Here is a 19355-nt window from a genome sequence, read left to right on the forward strand (position 1 = left end):
AATATATTAAAATAGTAGATAGGGCCTTTTTATGGAGGAACAAGGAGAGATTTTATGATCCTGGTGTATGATTATGCTAAAATAAATGTGATGAATGTAGATTGCACTAAAATGGGAATAATGAAGATTTTTAGATATTCTTCTATGCGAAAACTATTATTTAATGTTTGAATGAGTAACTCTATGAATATTCCAATTTGCATTGGTCGGGCAAAGTGAAGATATTCTGATTTTTCAATTATTCCATTAATCGTCATTGATTTCAATTTTGTAACAAAAATACCATGCATGGATGAAATTATACCAGTGGATTTGCAGTGAAATTTTCAACGATAAAAATTACAAGTACTATACTGAAATTTAACGTATCCACTAAGCTCGATTTTCTCCTAGAAGCGCTTAGAAATAAAATTAAATTATGAAACAGTACATTTCTTTCTTATTGTTAAATTATCTGACAAATATAATGTAAAGAATAAAATAAAAAATTCCGGTAATTGCTTAGTAAACCGAGTGGCTCAAAAGTCAATTAACTATTGTCAAGACAGTTGAATATTTTTCGATAACTGTTGCTTACTTTTTATACCGTTTTTAACAATTTTAAAAAGAAAAAATACATTTTCTTTTATAACTCAGTTTATTATTCATATTTACGTGTTCCTGAAATAAACAAAACATGTTTAACTGACTTTTGGGACAACCTGTATATTTCTCTTAATCGTACATTCTTCATTTAACTTTCTATTACATTACAGATTTCAAGAATTTCAAATTCTTTTCTAGAAATATTTAATCTTATCAAGAAAACAATTCGCATTATTATGAAGAATTAAATCGAACTCATCTTGAGTTTAATTGATTAAGTAATATCAATAGAAATTATTATTCAATTTTTCTCATTATAAAAAAAATAGGCATGTAGCATTCACCTAAATCATTTATGTACAATCGAAAATGCGTTCATCAAGTTTGTCCGACAACAAAATCTGCAGTTTGCAGCTAGACTGAAGACAAGTTAAATGACTCATAGGCAATATTTTCCCTTTAAAAATGCTTCGGAAAATTTGAAAAATATCGATTAATTGATAATTAATTACGAGAGAGAAAATTGTATAAACGAATAATTAATAATATCGATACATCCGAACAATTAATCTCTATTACCAGTTAAGAAAACAGTGCAGCATACAAATATATTATCAATAAAATATAATTCATATATTTTGTAATCTGAATTAAATTAGGAAAACTGGAGACGACTGAAACGTCTATTGATGGATCGAAAGTTTGTGTATAAAGTGTTTTATAATATTAACCCTTCATAAAGATATGAAACATCAAACATGAATAAATAATAAATTAAGAAGTTATTAATAAATTCAATTTATTAAATTGAGATTCAACTCTAACAAGCATTCGGATGAATTTCGATAAATTTATAACAAAAAACTAAGTCTATTGATTTTATAAAGAACTTAAATCAATGAATAAAGGATATAATTCTGCACTATAACATATATAATTTATAACAATAAACAATAAAATTTAATTTGAATATTCTAATACATTTTTGCACATTTATAATAAATAAGTTTGTATTTTATTGGTGGTTTTCTTGCATAATGTTACTATAGTCAAACATCAATAGTAAAGATTACCTTTATACTTATGTTATCTAAACAAATTAAACAAAACTAAACACCCTCACCCCAATATTTCATTCGTCTTTTTTACTTTTGCTAACACTTAATTGATTGATTTTTTTACCATTTCTCTTAATGTTTTAGAGCGCCGTAATTTTTTCTGTTTCTCGTTTCACAGACAGTGAGAAATCTGCACTTCTCACTTTCTTTCTTCTTACAAATCTATTAGTTTTATTTATTTGTTTTCTAACATACAAATAAGATCGAATATTTGAAGATGTTATTCTGAAAGTATTTATGGTTTAGTATATAGCTGTGATAGAAAGATAAACAGTTATTTGTATTATGTTTAATTTGCTGATCATTAATTCTGTTAACGATTCATTAAACATGTTTCTGTTTAAAATCAGATTCGGACAAACCAATGAAAATGTTTGATATGGCTGCAGCCAGAAGAGCCAATTAAACAATCTCTTACAGATTGCTTTAGAAATTCCGAACGTTTGTATTAGGATGATTTCTGTGACGTAAATAAAATAAAATATTTGTAATATTATCCTTTTTTTAAAATATTTTGAAGAATGTTATATTTTTTTTCAGATAAGAAATTACATAATTCCATAAACTTGCAAGTTTAAGTGTTGAAACATTTCAACGTAGACTCATTAAATATTATAACACATATACCTTACATCGCTGAGAACCTACTTTACTGCTTTAAACGAACGTTTTCAAACTGATCAACAGGCCATCGTCAGGTTATGAATTCTCTGGAATGTTTACAATCGTTATGTTGAAACATTATATGCATTGTTAGTATCTATATATATAATCTAGACGAGTTGATGATGATAATCAGCGCAGAGCCCAAACGGTTAGAGGTTGAAAGTTGAAATTTGGTACACAGTTAGGGTACAGTACGTCACGAGAACGCTCACTAAGAAGGGATTTCTCGAAATTCCTCCCCACGGGGGAGAGGGACAGGATTAAGGCTTAACACTTCCATCAACAATGGAAGTGTTAAGAGAAAGCGACGTGCAAGACGCAAATGCAGTTTTTTCGTTTTTGCGGAAAATCGAACATATTTTTAGATCCATCTAAAAATGCTCTAATTAGTCTGGAAACAGGGGGACCCAATTCTTGCATTCTGTGAAAACGGGTAAGGTTGACTACAAGGTAATAATCTTAATCTTCGCTATCGTTACTTTTGCCCTAGCAACGCCGGGCCTACTCGCTAGTTGATATATAAAGCTTCCCCAGGAATAAACTTCTTGGATTTCTAGGAGTAAACAATAATTTCTCCTCATCCGATCTTGAATGACTAAAGCTACAGTTCTTCTTCGGTACTTTAGGTCTACATCTCTTTCGTGTTATGTAAAATGTTTGTTTAAATTTCTTTCGGTTACATCAGTATATAGTAGTTTTGTTTCCTGTTTTTTTTTTCTAATGGAATATAATACAATCTGGTCTCTCTCTCTATTTACCTACCTGTCCCTATTATTACTAAACTTCGGATTTGTTCGTCTTGAATGATATCAACTAAAATGGTTTACTTTGTATATAAGCTAAAGTACTTTTATTTACTTACTTCTTGAGTAAAAAGCCATTTAGTATTCGTGGATTATGTAAAATTGTTTTCTTTTTGTTAGAATAATTCTCTGCGAGGTAAAGAAGAAAGTTAATTCAGTATTTGTTAAATATAATTCGATTAATTCACTGGATTCATTTTAACTCATGCAAGTATAGCAACATTAGTTTGTTTTATAAGTGAACCGTTTACCTTCAAATCCGATGATTTCAATTTGCATGGAGTGGAAAAAATAACACAATTTTATTACTTTGTTAATTGAGGGAAGTGAAAAAACAAATAATCATTTACGTTTGTTATTAACAATATCAAATGTTTAGTAAATAATAAAATTCCCCTTCTTGCATTCGTCCTGATTTGTTGTTTATTATTAAACCATTTTCCCAACATATATAATGTTTCTCGTTCTATCTTAAATATTACATTTTTCAGAACAAAAATATATTTCGCTATATATTTTTTCCATATTATTTTATATTTTCCAATATATTCTACGCGATTGTCAAATCTATTTTAAAAATTCAAAACGATGTATATTCACATTATCTATCCATATAAAGTAGGAAACGCACTCTTATATGGATATGCATTCATATAAAAGATCAAAACACAAATACACGTTGTTTTATGAAATTTATAACCCTTCAATGATCAGTTGAATCAATACAATGAATAAAAATAGTTACTGCCCTACACTTACATAATAGTATTGTATTTTGATAGAATTACTTAATATTTTCTCTTTATATTCATGAAAAGTTAGTTGCAATTGCTGTTTTGTGTATTTTTTATTTGGTTATTCACTATTATAAACTATTCTCTACGATTAAGTTTTATTCAGAAATATCTTATACGACAAATTATAAAATTTTTCGCTCTAGACCAGATAGAGTTTCATTTTCACCGATCACACATTCTATTATTTCTTCAATGATAAGTTGCGATTTTTCCTTAAAAGTTGTTTTTAATCTAGAAAGATTTACAATTTTAAAACCGATATGAAGCTGAAATAAGTAAGTAAATTATTTAAAACTAGATTTAGTAATTCATGATTTATTCATTAATTTATTAACATACAGTAGAACTCCGATTATCCGAAATAGTGCTCGGATAACCGAAAACTCGACTAGAACGGACGACCGCTGCCATTTCGGATTAAGATTACAATATATTTGTGTAATATCACTTTTAAGCCTCTTTTTATAACTTAATGAATTTAATAATTTACAAGGACAACAATTTTATATCATTATATCACTCAACACCTATTACTTATACAGCTAACAGCTACAATAAGAACATAAATGTGTATTGTTTTAATACGAATGAAGTTTCACATTGAAGTTAAATAATAGGACGTAACAGAAACAAGTTATTTTGTACTACGTGTTGTCTAAAAATTTTAAACTTTGTGAATTACAGTATTTACTTACAGATTCTTCTCGGATAATGCGGAACCTCTGTTGATCGGGACTCGAACAATCAGGTTTCTACTGTATGTTTAAAAAACTAACATTTCAAATTAAATTTACTCATTTTTTGACTTTAAATTTCTTAAAGAATACATAATCAATTTTTATCAATTTAAATTATGCTTTTTTCCCTCCATACAATCCCAAATTACAATATTAATATTAAACTAGTAAAAATAATAGTCACAATGTCATTAATCAATCGAAAAATCAGTTGCATATATCGCATATATCAATCGCTTATCGCGTATCGCAATCGAAAAATCAATGGAGTATAATTTAGTTGCATTGCATCATTATGCATATGCAACCAAATTATATGTTGACGTTATAAATGATCCAAAATGTCATCTGCGGATATTTATGTACAGTACCTTCTAGGAAATCTTGAGTGTTATCATAGAATTTCTTCACTCTCCCTAATGGAAATTTTAATTGACAGAACGAAGGCGTTCTTACTTTGAATCAATTTTTCGAAGTATATTAAATAAACGGTTGTTTTATATTAGATTTTATGCCGTTTCATAATCTGTAAACAGGGAATACCAACATCCATTTATTTTATCGACAAACTGTACTTTAACTGTACTTTAACTGGATTAAACAACAGGAAAATTGATTGTAAAGATTCGTTTCGATATTTTTCTGATTCCTGCTTTTCATTGTTATTTAAGTTAAAGTAGGGTAAGATTTATATTTATAAACTTATTATAAGAATTTTTTTATCTACTCTTTATTAATTTGGTGACAAAAAATTAAAAATATTAATCTTGCAATTGCTTGATCTCTAAGTAATCAATCATAAGACAGATAAAAATAAGAAAAGAAAAACTTCTTTAAAATTTTGATATATTTATTTTTTTTTAAACTGTATTAAAATGTATTTAAAAAGATCAAGAAGCCAAAAGTCAGTTAACTGTGTTTTGATTTTGTGTTCCAAAAACACTTATCCAAACGCTCACAAACACGTGTGTATAATATATATTATACACACACGTATAATTTATTACATAGCCTACGGATTTGAATAAGACATCAATTTAGTCTTACAATAGCTAACTGACTTTTGGGCCTCTCTTTATATAAAAAATTTATATATTTATCAACAATCGCTAAGTGAAGATGCAACTTATCTTTCAGCAATTCATCTAATAACTAACGTTTCCCATCGCGATTATAATCAAGTTGCACATACATCGAAATTTAAACAAATTGAACAAAACTTTACAAGTATGAATTCAAATCGTTCAAAATTTTGAGGATTTTGAGGAGAAAATTTAATCTCATAACGTAGTTTTACTTTTAATTATTCTAGATTAATCTAGAATGGTAAATATAATCAAATATTTTTCTCCTATGTAGTCTCATTTTTGATAAAATTTTCGAATATTTTTAAACATATTGAACATATAACTTTGATGAATATTATACAATATGGAAGCCTAAATTTTTATAGTATAGAATACTGTTTTGTTGTAAACAATATGCTCCAATTCGTTAGATTTCAAACCTGATTGCACGTGCATAAGATATGAGTCACCATTTGAAATTTTAAATCGTTTTGACATTTAAAGGTCAAAAGTCAATATATCAAACTGGAAAAAAGAACGACTTGTACACATAAGGAGTGCCTCGTTCTTATGTGTACAAATAGCCACGTCTACATGGCAACAAGGCATCATCTTCATGCATCTTCACTTGACCATCAGCAATGAAACGCCAACAAGAGCACACGAAGAAGCACATCGCCAACCACTGAAGCAAATAAAACGCTCTTCCCTTATCAATTTCTAAGATCTCACAAAACTAACTCTCCATCAAAAACTGTAAATAGCGAGGTTGAGGCCGAAGTTTTAAACGCGAAAACGTGTACGTCGGATGTTCGGCGCCGCTTTCCTGTAAGCCTAGAAGTTTGACAATGGCCTTTGGAATGTCGAGTGTGGGTGCCGGGAGGCGGCCGATTTCTCGTTCCTCCTTTTTGTCGGCTAACAGGTCCGTGAGACCTGCCCACGTCAAGATGGCGGTTCGGAGGAGTTACGCGTTACGCGAGTGGATGCGAGTGGAGGAAGTGAATGGGTTCGACGGTAGAGCGGCGGATGATGACATTCGAATAAAGGACATTACAACGGATAAAACAATAACAAAGATTTATTAAAGCTAACTTGACAATTACAGATACGGCGAGCGTCGGTCGCCTGAGTTCGTATTCGCGGAGGGAGAGTTTACAAAACTTCGGGTCATACCTCGTGATCCGGGTCGATCTTCACAGTCGATACGATTTCGTGGATTTCCGGCGGTTCCCCTCGACTTTTTGGCCGCACGCGCACAGGCTAAGAGATAAACGTAACCGACCCCCCTTTTCTCCGTCGTCGCCCTTTTATTCTCTCGGTCACGAGTTCCAGGTTCGCCAACCCGCGTTTTTCGACTCTTGTTCCTCCTGATTCATTTTTTCTATCTTTTGACTCATATCCCTTTTCCTTCTACTCGCGCGGAAAGGGATGTATCATTACCGGCTAAATTCCGGTGGGTTCGAATTTTCACACGAGCATAATTACACTGACTTTCCAAACATCATTGTCAAACTTCTAGGCTTACAGGAAAGCGACGCCGAACATCCGACGTACACGTTTTCGCGTTTAAAACTTCGGCCTCAACCCCGCTAATATGTAAATCTCAGGTATACCTGAATACGATGAGAATAATGCAAAAGGGTTAACCACTAGTTCACTGATTGGAACTAATCAGAAAGACAAGGAGCAAAGTGGATTTTGGGGAAGTACTGTAGTTACTTCGACCTTGAGTCTTTACAACATGAAGCCCGGGTTCGTTGCACTAGTGAGTGTCTTGTTTAAGTTAATTTGATAACATGAAAAATATGTTTGTTGGTCGAGCTGACCAACCTGGCTTTGTGGTAAAATTTGATTAAACTGAACAAAGGAAACAAAGTTTTCCTGAAAGTAGCCTTCACATATTCTACATTTCGAAAAACCAATGTAAGCTCTTTTTTTACCTGATCCGTGTCATGTACAGTACATGAACTGTGTACATGAACTGTGTCATGAACCGTGTCATGTACAGTACATGAACTGTGTACATGAACTGTGTCATGAACCGTGTCATGTACTGTACATGAACATACAGTACATGAACTGTGTACTATATTTCCTGTCATAAAAAAGACAAAACTATTTTTCAACATGTTGGTCTTTGCCCTCATGCTTGTATCAATGTAATGAATTTTAAGATTTAACTTTTTCTGTATGTTAATATGTTACTGAACTTTGTACTACCACTTAATGAAAGGACAAAGTGCAAACTGTATACAGGAAAAAATCGGCATGTATACAGGAAAAAATTGTGGTCGTTACACATTATTTTGTATGAATTGTCGAATTTTCTTTCCTTTACTATATTCAAAACGTTTTAAATCTACTATGGAGGTATATCTGAGATGGGTCTTTCCGGGACACACTGTGAATAAAATATAGAATAAGCATCGGCACGTATGAATAAATACCTATTTTTATCAGTTTGACATTTAAAAATATTTATAAATTTTAAAAAAATAGATTATATAGTTATAAGTTATTCCAAAGGTCAATAAAAATAACGAAACATTTAAATGCGATCGCACAAATACCGTAGAAAAATGTACGTAAACTGTTTAAATGTTCTTAAACAGAAATTCCAGAATTTAAAATGTTTTGCAGATGAATTAATTGTAAAAACAAATTATATATAAAATTTTCACTACAAAAAAATTAGATATATTTTTTTAGAATAAGCAATTATTATACTTATTTTAAAATCTCAGCCAACAACTGATAAAAGTTAATAGTTTGTCAGGTTATAGGGGAGGGGGGAATCTGCTTAATTCTAGTAACTAAAACGTAAAGTAGTAATTCTTCTATATTATTATTATTATTATTATTATTAATTATTATATAATATATATATATATATATGGATTTAAAATGTTAATTATATAAATAATACACAGCTGATATAAAACTTTCTCATTATAATTTTGATTTCCAAGATATTTGTCTCGATAGCCGATCGATCATTTTTATGAAAGATTTCTTTTCTAATCTGATCAGAAAGATATTCATATTTAGAAACATATTTTAGTAGACGAGACGTTTAGGTGAGTTCTTTGTAAACATCTTTGGTTTTTTTACAATAATATCCTGCTCAGAATATCGACTCGATTTAATATTAAATTTTTTTTACTGTATTGAAATTTGTTTCTTTTGTCAGATCCGAATTCATAAAAACTGTATTAACAATTTAAAGTACTGCTTTCTTTTCTTCTTAAAAAACTAGTGTTTTAATATATTATGTTAATATTTTTGAAGCACTCCGAGCTATACAAAAATATTAACATAAGAAATGTACAGTACTTCTGGGCTCTAGAAACTATGTGAATAAGTGTATTGACTAAATGGATAGGCAACCAAACGGACGATACAATAAAGGTGTCAGTTTGCTACTGAGTTTATATAGATTCGAATTTGAATCATATTTCAGATATTTTCATGGGTTTTAATATTTTTGGACCTTTTCTTTCGTCACTTGGACATACCATTGTAAGTCTGATCGAATTCGTGATGAGTATTAAAAATAAAGAGTCCCTATAGGGCAAAAAAAACTGTTGACATGTATTGATAAATGGAGATTTTTGACTCTGAAATTGTCAACAAGTATTTGAAAGCACGTTATAATATATTATCCGTTCTATTTCCATTAAAAACTATATGGTCCTTCAATATATAAATTTTAATATGTTTTTGAAGCAACATACTTGTATATAATCCGAATTTAAAATAAATTTATATTTCGATATAGCATCTTCTACAGTCTTATAATCTATTCGATAGGGTTGAAATTTTGTAATAAATAAATTTTAAATAAAAATAAAAATAAATATATTGTACTTAGTAGAAAATAATAAATTAAATTTTGAATAAACAGATTTATATTGTTTGTATTAATCAAGCATTTTCGTGAGAAAAAGATCTAAATATAATGAAAAATATAGATCTATAAAACTTCAGAAAGCGACCTCCTTTATAAAAAAATGAAAAGTCAATTTTCTGAAACATTAATAGAATTTTAAATTAAATCAAAGACTGGCTCAATAATTAAATAATACATAATTTAATTTAATTTTTAAGAAAATAGTAGACAAAATTTATTGAAAAATTATCTAAAACATTAAAATTCAAAGAAACAACACATTTAAAATAGGGAGAAATATCTGGATCTAATGTTTTAAATGTGTTTTTTCTTTGAATTTTAATTTTAACAGCGCTGTATTGTATATGATTATTCTAAGATACTGTATTAAAATAAAATAGTATCAAAATATGAGAATATAAAAGTTATTGTGAAACTTTTAAAATGAATTCCTAACTTCTGCAACTCCAGTTATAAATTTCGCGATTAAAAAATTCAAAGTGTAAAAAATTTTACATAAAAAGTTTTTTCGTTCGATAACTGCAACATAAAATCTCCTAACAAAATTGACGAAAGTTACTCTTAAAACACTAAATAGATTTTAAACAAAATCCAGAACGCGAAGTAAAAATGAAAATCTGCTTTCAGAGTTAATAAAAAAAAATTGTCGTAAATTTTTAAGAAATCGTCTATACAAGTGGCACACGTCAATGTTAATCATCTTTTAAATATAAAAGGTAGACAAAAAATATTGATGGAAAAGCAAATTCATGTTATGTAGTATTTCACGAGTCTATTATATATTTTTTTAACATATAATTTTACGTAAATATGTCTATAAATTTAATATAATCACAATTTATTTTAAAAAGAAAAATTAAAATACAGTCAAACTTCGATTTATCGCCATTTGTTCACCTTTGAAATTAGTATTAAATTGATCGTGTCGTTAAATCGGAGTATCTGAAAGTATAAGAGTGAGGTCTAACACAAGTTTGAAGTTGACAGTTTGAAAGTGGCATGATAACAGTTGATGAAAATGTTCCCGCTTGCTAAGAAAATTGTACGTTTAATAATTTTCAGATATTAAAGGAAAAAAATTATTTACAAAGATTCATTGGAGCTGTACGAGAATGGCGCTATATTGGAGGGAGATATATCGAGATTTCGTGCAGGCCTGTTTCAAATTTATTATGAAAGTAAATACCGGTTTTATATTATAAAGTTTATCTTAATACAAATCACAGAACATTGCTCGCAACGATAAAGGCAAACTTTCTCAAAACCTAACCTTATAAAGTATGAAAGTTATTACGGTGAGATGAAAATTTATTTCGTGGATATAGAACCAAAAGCCCACTAAAAACTTGCTATTTTATACAATCGTTTGAATTTTACACACCAGATTATGGTCCTAAACAGAACGCGTTTAACATAATGGAAATGCCCTATTATTAAAAAAAACTGCAAAATTTAGAGTTAGCTATACTCACGATTTCATTTTTCGTACCAGAAATGATCGTTTTCTTTACATAATAATTAATTTTTATGTTAAGAAGAATAAATAATGAACGAGCGATTATTTATTGTGACATCGTCGCAATGCCGGGCTGTAATTTTTAATCTTTAAATTACCCGATACGTGCAAAACGGTACTGATTATTGTAGGCTTTATAAAGACGTTTCGCAATTTAAAAACACTTTTATAATGCAGTAAAATAGGGTATTTGTTTATATTTTTGCAACAAATGAAAGCACTTTAGAGTATTTCAAAAAAGACTGTAGGTGACCTTCACTTATATTTTAAAATTCAGCACATTTTTAATAATCCATTGCGTAATATAATGTGTATAAGTGTAAATCAGTAAGTACTTCTTTTAGTCTCCACAATCACTTACAGTTAAGTTCAGAATGTAAGGAGCGAAAAATAAAAATTATCATATATTTTAAAACATTCATTTTATAATGATAAATAAATAATTTAAAATACAGTATATGCTCTCCACCTCAAATTAGTAGTGTCTTTTCCTTGTAAATCATACTTTTCCTGTTAGCAATTACTCATGTCAGTTCTCTAACTAACTCCTTTCAGGAGAAAATTTTGAATTGAAATAACGTAACTTCCAGTTTGCATCGGTTTGCAGTTTATGTATAGTTAATCGGGGCTTCTTGCTCCTAAGATTTCCATATCCTGTCTCAATTTTGATCTATCTAACTTTTTTCTCTAGATTAAGGATAGACAGACAGACATACAGACGACAGTTGGAATTTATAGGTTTAAGATTTTTTCAAATTGCAGCCCAATTTGAAAAAATCAATTGAGTTTTATATCGAAGAGAGAGAACTGCAAAAAATTCAGCCTGAAAATTATTGTAATCAAATTAAGGAAGGAAAAATTTAGAAGTAATTTGTAATGTTTTAAAATTATATCTGACAAACATAAATTTACTTCTAAGTTGTAAATGTATTAAATTTTATCATTTTCAAGAAGAGTCAGTCAACAACTTCTAAATAAACTAACACTTCTCCCACACCGGGTTGTATAAACAAAAAAATTAAATACCTTCTAAAACCGATAACCGGTGCGAACTATTTTTCGAAATGGCGAACGTTTTCACTGCCCCTCCTGGGCTCTTCCTCAGGCCAATTCTGGATTTGATAATCGAACAGCATAAATAAATGGAACGTGTTCCGTAATTTAAACGATCGAGTACGTTGGGCAACCGCGTGCCGTTCCAAATATTTAAATTTCCTTTTATTCCGTTTGGGAAAACGATGTGCGCCTCCTATGATAAATACGCGTGACGTCAACTGATTTACGACCTTTCTTCCAATAAAAACTGCCAAGCAGTGGAGAGATTCCTTTCTTCTTTGAAATTAATACATGTTGTTGTGCGATCGGCTTTATAAATTTCAATCTCCTCCAGAGTTCTCAGATGTTCTTGATGTTGGGTGGTGCGGATCACCTTTGCCTCATTAAAATTCGGTGTTATATCCGGGTTTGCTGCATACGTTGACAATGCCGTTGTGTATTTATGGCGGGTAATGTCGGATTTATGCTCCTTTATTCTAGTGCATAGTGGGCGTTTAGTGGACCCTATGTACAGTAATTGTTTCTGCCATCTGTCGTCCTGTAGAGGGATACTATACACTCCCGGAAGCCTATACGGGTTAAGTGCGTCTTTTCCATTTCTCAATAGGCTGTATATGGAAGGGTTTCTCCGATAAGCGATTTTAATTCCCCTTTTTCTTCGCAATTGTGTTGTATATTGTTTTAAGGTGCGGGTTGTATGTCATCGGGGTCCTTTCTGTGTTTTCTTCTCTGGTAACTTTTTTCACTACGCTTTCTTGGTTTGTTATACTGCTTGTATGGAGGTGCCGGTTATATAACTTTTTTACGATGTTACTGTAACCGTGCTCTCTTGCTATTCTATTAATAAACGTTAATTCCTGTTGTAGAGCATCGTTTGTGGAAGAGTGCGTGTAGGCTCTTTCTATTAAAGCCCTAAAGGCAGCTATTTTATAGGAGTAGGGGTCACAGGAATCGAAGGGGATGTACGATGGTATGGTTGTAGGTTTTCTGTAGACCCTCGTTTGTAGTATCCTTTTTTCGATCCTTATTTCTATATCCAAGAAGTGGATTATTTCAGGACTGTGCTGCTCCATTTCCAGTTGTAGGCCATAGGGGTTGTCGTTCATGGCCGTTTTAAACTGCTTTAGGTCCGGCATCGATTTCCAGAGGATAATGATGTCATCTATGTATCTTCCATATAAAATTATGTTTGAGAGAAACGGTGACAGTGTTTTGGCTTCCAATGCTCTAATTACCATTTCACATAGGTCCCCGGATAGCGGACTCCCCATGGGTACACCCCTCTCCTGTGCATAAGCCTTTCCTTTGATTTGACATTACCCGCCATAAATACACAACGGCATTGTCAACGTATGCAGCAAACCCGGATATAACACCGAATTTTAATGAGGCAAAGGTGATCCGCACCACCCAACATCAAGAACATCTGAGAACTCTGGAGGAGATTGAAATTTATAAAGCCGATCGCACAACAACATGTATTAATTTCAAAGAAGAAAGGAATCTCTCCACTGCTTGGCAGTTTTTATTGGAAGAAAGGTCGTAAATCAGTTGACGTCACGCGTATTTATCATAGGAGGCGCACATCGTTTTCCCAAACGGAATAAAAGGAAATTTAAATATTTGGAACGGCACGCGGTTGCCCAACGTACTCGATCGTTTAAATTACGGAACACGTTCCATTTATTTATGCTGTTCGATTATCAAATCCAGAATTGGTCTGAGGAAGAGCCCAGGAGGGGCAGTGAAAACGTTCGCCATTTCGAAAAATATTGATAGTTCGCACCGGTTATTGGTTTTAGAAGGTATTTAATTTTTTAACTTCTAAATAGTTAATTCAAAACGATTATAGAAAAATTTTCTGGCATACATAAACTATATGAAATATTTTTCTTACAAAGATTGGATGCTCAAATACATAACTATATTAAACTAAAAGCAAACAATGTTATAAAGATTTTCATTAGAAACTGATGTAGGAGAATATATTGATATATAGTAGTTCTATACGTATACCGGTATTTGATTTTACACCTTGCTGACTTCCAATAGATTCTCTCGTACATTCAATATGTGGAAAATTGTATCATTTTTTTCTTAATAATCTGAAATAAAGTCATAGAAATGTTTGAAAAATACTCAGATGAATAATAGAAACCATGCCCAGCAGAAAGAAATAATTACTTAAAACATCAACCTGATGTTTTAAGTAATTATTTAAGGCCAAAAGGTGATAAGTGACGTTTTAAGTCATTCTCAGATAAAGGTGAAAAACAGGATAAACTATACAATAGTGATTATTTGAAACACATAATTTGAATAGGTTCTCGTTTTCATATCCAATAAGCTTATTATTTGTGTCTAATTCTAATTTCTTCTATAGAAAGAGATAATAATTTTTATATGAAATAAATGAAAACTTTGTAATTTCCTTATTTTTACAACTTGCTACTGATTTAGAAAAAAAAAAATATCTAACCACTCTCTTTCCAAAATACAAAATTCATGTAAACAAGTCAGCCAGTGTTGTCTGTAAATAGTACGTATAATTTGAAATTTTGAAATAGTACACTTGTTTAAAGCAATTATTCTCAACCCTGTTCTGTCCCGTCCCGAGTGTTCAAAAAAATATATATATTTTTAAGCTTTTATTGCAAATTTATTTCAATATATTATAATATAATACGTTATTCATGGACAATTCAATGTTTGTATTTTATTCAATACAATAAAGTTTATTAGATTATTGCTTCATTGCCTTTCGTGAGAATAGTAAACATGGAAATATTTTATCGATTTTTGAATATATTAATGCTAATACTCAGCGTAATAAAAATCCAGTAACGAATTGCTTAACCTTTCCGGTAACATTTGGTGGCGCCATCTGCTATCATATTTTATTAAAAATCTTTTATATGTTTTTAACTACGAGTATTATAAAATGGCAAAAAGCTAAATTTTCAGGGTAGGGACGGGTTTTATAAATAATTGTATATGCTAATAACGAATAAAATCGTAATTAAGTCTGAACCTACTAGAGATACGCGCGATCCCCTTTATCTCACCACCCCTCGACTTTTACTCACTAAAATTTAATAGCATCAAACTCCCTAACAAACAACTTCTCTACGAAATTTCAGAAATTTTCAACAAAAAGCATAGGAGTTATTAAGCTTCAAAGAGGGTAAACGAAATCGTGCCCTCATCCACACATATTAACATCCATGCATACAGAAAAAAACCCAACGTTTTTTTTTTTGCATTTCTCGACGTTTAAAGATGTCTTCAGTCCAAACATGTAAAATCCTGGAGGGAGTCATTTTTTGACCGATCGCCGTACTTTGCTTCTGTTATATATAGGTGAAAGTAAAAGGTGTATAAATGGTGTTCCGTGGCCTCAGAAAGATTGAGAACCACTGGTTTCAAGTAGCCTAATAAACTATTTTATTAGAGAAAACATTTTTGAAATTTCATTATCACAAGTATATTCGATAAATGAAGCTCCAACTTAACTAATTTTGAAATATTCATAAAAATCGTATAAAAGTTAGGATAATGCATTACGAAAGATTCGAACTCGTAATTTCAGACTTTACCTCGGGTATCTTTAACAGACAAAATGCTTAAAGCATGTTTCAACAAAAGTAGATAAAACAGGTTTTTATACGTGCACCCACAGCTAAACTACGCATGCTTTAAGCGTTTTTGAATATACAGTGTGAGTTCACCCTAACTCCGATCATCGAGTAGTTGTCTGTGATCTAAACTCGCAAGTTACGTCATTCTACTTTAGAATATAATTGCTGTTATGCAGAAAAATTCTACTTTATTCAGATTCTGCTATGGAACTGGTTTCCAGCAAGCTTTATGTAATTGCGTTTAACAAATTTGTGTTAGAAACAAGATAGTAATTTCTGAATTAGACGAGTTTGTCCTAATAGGAAATCGTTCGGTTCGAGACTTAGGCACGTTTCTGTTTGTAGAATGTCCATTTAAGAAATGTTTCACTATAAATAAACACTTAAATGATAAAATAATAATGAATATCTTAATTTGCAATGTCATTTACTGTTGCATCACGACAATGCAATATACTACTAAAAACTAAAAATTATTTTCAGTAAAAAGCAAGTAAAACAATACTCGATCTACTTCCGACTTCGAGGGCCTTATAGGTCAAAATGGCAAAAAATGACAGGAAACAAACTAAACTTTCATTACCAACGCTTTTATTTTATCCAAATGCATTTTGCCTCTCTAGTAGGCCTCATCAGTGGATAGATACATCAAGTTAATAATCGCTGTTCTTGTTTTATATCCAGCAACTTTTCCCAGCATGCATCAACGTTCATTCCGGTATTTAAATTAAGTAGATTTGCATACGCGGTGATGCAAAAATGTACTGAAAGAAAAATTGTTGAACATTTTTGCATCACCGCGTATGCAAATCTACTTAATTTAAATACCGGAATGAACGTTGATGCATGCTGGGAAAAGTTGCTGGATATAAAACAAGAACAGCGATTATTAACTTGATGTATCTATTCACTGATGAGGCCTACTACAGTGGCGAAATGCATTTGGATAAAATAAAAGCGTTGGTAATGAAAGTTTAGTTTGTTTCCTGTCATTTTTTGCCATTTTGACCTATAAGGCCCTCGAAGTCGGAAGTAGATCGAGTATTGTTTTACTTGCTTTTAACTGAAAATAATTTTTTGTTTTTAGTAGTTGATTGAATGTGCCGATCCCATTGGTTTTAATTATTGAATTTTAATGCAATATACGTCCATCGCATCCAAATTATATATAGTAACACAACAGTAATCTGTTTTCTGGCAATCTTTAAGGATATAAGAGTTTTAATAATCAATTGTTTTATAAAAATTAAAATTAAACAATAAAAAAATACTGAGATTACGAACGAGGAACGCAACGCACAGTATCTCTTCCGAAATCAGGACATAAATACGTAATATCATTGTCCAGTTTTTGCGTCAAATAATTCATTCAATAGCAAAGGAATAATACAGAAAAATAAATTTCAATAACAATCTTAAAATCGACAGTTGCATACAAAATTACATAAAAGCTAAGTAATTCTCTAATGACATTTTTGACAAGAACTAAAGACAGTAAATACAATAAAATCTTTGATATGTATTTAAAAATAGCTCATTTCGATCGATTTAAATATTGTAATGCTACAATTGTACTAACTCATATATGATTATGAAAAATAAATATCTATACGGTTAGACAACGTAAACACACACAGGCTTCAGAATCACCCAAAAAATCAATATAAATCTGAATGAAGATTCTTCTTCATTATCTTTGTAAACTGAAGGAAAAATTATATCATCATCATTTATAATAATAATAATTTTTCCTTCAGTTCACGATTATTATAAATAACTCTTCTATTGCCATCATCAGGAATCTAAACAAACTAGATCCAAAACTGCTGATTTTTCCGACTGATAACTATGGCTAATACCGATAATTCATATAAAGTGCTAGTCAAGAAGGCTGGTTCTCCTTCACTATTCTCCTCATTCCTCTTTTTCATACTGCTGTACTTCTGTTAAATCCGAACAAATATACACTACCGGACTAAATATCCGGCAATCTTTGGACCGGAAGTGGTCCGGATTTCTGGACTCGAGCTAAATATATACTTAAAATATAAAATAAATGAACAATTACCGGGCTGCAATTTTTACATCTTTTAATTTAAAAAATCACGTGACTTCTGGTCCTGACAGAACGTTTCTATATACTTAAACGGGGTATCTGGCTCCTAAACTTTCCGTATCTTGTCACGATTTTAATGGTTTCTAGCTCCTGTACATCAACTTTTCCTTATAACAATCGAGTCGTGCTAGTCATCTATCTAATTCCGAGAAAATTTTGAATTGAAATCATTTGACTTCCAGTATATAGTTCGTATATAGATAACTGGGCCTCTCGTCCCTAAGTTGCCGTATCTTTTTCTCGATTTTCATCTGTTTAACTCCGTTCTCGAGATTAACGAAGAAGTGGGAAATGACCGACAGTGGGAATGTACAGGTCTCAAATTTGAATATTGCAGCCCAATAATGGAAAGTAAAGAACGAAATCCTATTTAGTAGATACAAAGAAATGCACTTTTAATGCAGGATCTTTTCGATCATTATTAATCGTCTTAAAAAGTAATTTCATTTATAGTGTAATATTTAGGGTAAAAATTAAACGAAGAAAAGTAAAAAACAAACTTTTATTTATTCTAGGATTTTATTCTTTTATAGCTATGGATTAATCTGGACTTATCATACCACGTGGTATGATAAGCCCGGATTAATATACGAAAAATACGTAGCTATAAAAGAATAAAATCCTACAAGTAAAAGGAAAAAAAGACTAGAAGCTGTACGAATAAGATTGTATTTATTTTTTAAAAGACTATAAGTATAATTTATATTCTGTATATATATATATATATAATAGAATAGAATATTATATATATATATATATATATTTATTTATTTATTTATTTATATACAGTGTAAATAAAGAACAAACTGTTTTTAATACACTATACGCCAGGGGTGCATATACTGTATATACTTTTGGAATCAAATTGATCCAAGGTTAATCTTGGATCAGTTTGATCGTTCAAATCTTATATACAAACGAACTATAGCGATCTGATCAATCTCTATCGTATACAAACGCCATTTTGGATCAACTGGATCGCGATCAAATTAATCCGAGCCGAGGATAGGATCGTTTGGATCGGATAAAAAAGATTAAAATCAAGCTTATAGTTGACAGCAAAGAAATGTATTTAAAACTTATAAATGGTGTGTAAAACCATCATCATTAAAATATCCGATAAACTGTAATGAAAAAAATAAGTATTAAGAGACAATTTTGCGCTGTGAGCAATTTTATTCACAAAGTAAATACGATTCGACTTGTATACTTTCCGCCAACTAAAACACAAGACAAAAGCGATCTGTATCACGTGACAAAGACTGATCCTATGTTACAGATCGATCCAGCCGAAATGAAAAGTATAGGCCTATATGTTCCCCAGCAGTCACATTGGATCTGACGTG

The 19355-nt window shown here is 30.8% G+C and overlaps 1 protein-coding gene across 4 annotated transcripts in view; it reads right to left on the minus strand.

Moving 5' to 3' along the window:
* The window catches only part of LOC136982259 (serine/threonine-protein phosphatase with EF-hands pef-1-like), a 101142-nt gene that overhangs the window by 66639 nt on the left and 15148 nt on the right, over positions 1-19355 (minus strand). The gene's annotated exons all lie outside the window — the stretch shown is intronic.

Source organism: Centruroides vittatus, unplaced genomic scaffold, assembly GCF_030686945.1.
Source record: "Centruroides vittatus isolate TY-2023 unplaced genomic scaffold, ASM3068694v2 contig_817, whole genome shotgun sequence".
Classification (NCBI taxonomy): Eukaryota; Metazoa; Arthropoda; class Arachnida; order Scorpiones; family Buthidae; genus Centruroides; species Centruroides vittatus.